Consider the following 1,564-nt stretch of genomic DNA (forward strand, 5'->3'; position numbering starts at 1 on the left):
TGTTACGGCTCTTGTTCTCCTGAAACATCTTCAGCTGGTCATAATGTTACGGCTCTTGTTCTCTTGAAACATCTTCAGCTGGTCATAATGTTACGGCTCTTGTTCTCTTGAAACATCTTCAGCTGGTCATAATGTTACGGCTCTTGTTCTCCTGAAACATCTTCAGCTGGTCATAATGTTACGGCTCTTGTTCTCCTGAAACATCTTCAGCTGGTCATAATGTTACGGCTCTTGTTCTCTTGAAACATCTTCAGCTGGTCATAATGTTACGGCTCTTGTTCTCCTGAAACATCTTCAGCTGGTCATAATGTTACGGCTCTTGTTCTCCTGAAACATCTTCAGCTGGTCATAATGTTACGGCTCTTGTTCTCCTGAAACATCTTCAGCTGGTCATAATGTTACGGCTCTTGTTCTCTTGAAACATCTTCAGCTGGTCATAATGTTACGGCTCTTGTTCTCTTGAAACATCTTCAGCTGGTCATAATGTTACGGCTCTTGTTCTCTTGAAACATCTTCAGCTGGTCATAATGTTACGGCTCTTGTTCTCCTGAAACATCTTCAGCTGGTCATAATGTTACGGCTCTTGTTCTCTTGAAACATCTTCAGCTGGTCATAATGTTACGGCTCTTGTTCTCTTGAAACATCTTCAGCTGGTCATAATGTTACGGCTCTTGTTCTCTTGAAACATCTTCAGCTGGTCATAATGTTACGGCTCTTGTTCTCCTGAAACATCTTCAGCTGGTCATAATGTTACGGCTCTTGTTCTCTTGAAACATCTTCAGCTGGTCATAATGTTACGGCTCTTGTTCTCCTGAAACATCTTCAGCTGGTCATAATGTTACGGCTCTTGTTCTCCTGAAACATCTTCAGCTGGTCATAATGTTACGGCTCTTGTTCTCCTGAAACATCTTCAGCTGGTCATAATGTTACGGCTCTTGTTCTGTTGAAACATCTTCAGCTGGTCATAATGTTACGGCTCTTGTTCTCTTGAAACATCTTCAGCTGGTCATAATGTTACGGCTCTTGTTCTCTTGAAACATCTTCAGCTGGTCATAATGTTACGGCTCTTGTTCTCCTGAAACATCTTCAGCTGGTCATAATGTTACGGCTCTTGTTCTCCTGAAACATCTTCAGCTGGTCATAATGTTACGGCTCTTGTTCTCCTGAAACATCTTCAGCTGGTCATAATGTTACGGCTCTTGTTCTCCTGAAACATCTTCAGCTGGTCATAATGTTACGGCTCTTGTTCTCCTGAAACATCTTCAGCTGGTCATAATGTTACGGCTCTTGTTCTCTTGAAACATCTTCAGCTGGTCATAATGTTACGGCTCTTGTTCTCTTGAAACATCTTCAGCTGGTCATAATGTTACGGCTCTTGTTCTCCTGAAACATCTTCAGCTGGTCATAATGTTACGGCTCTTGTTCTCTTGAAACATCTTCAGCTGGTCATAATGTTACGGCTCTTGTTCTCCTGAAACATCTTCAGCTGGTCATAATGTTACGGCTCTTGTTCTCTTGAAACATCTTCAGCTGGTCATAATGTTACGGCTCTTGTTCTCCTGAA

The sequence above is a fragment of the Callionymus lyra genome, chromosome 14, assembly GCF_982586985.1.
Source record: "Callionymus lyra chromosome 14, fCalLyr1.hap1.1, whole genome shotgun sequence".
Lineage (NCBI taxonomy): Eukaryota > Metazoa > Chordata > Actinopteri > Syngnathiformes > Callionymidae > Callionymus > Callionymus lyra.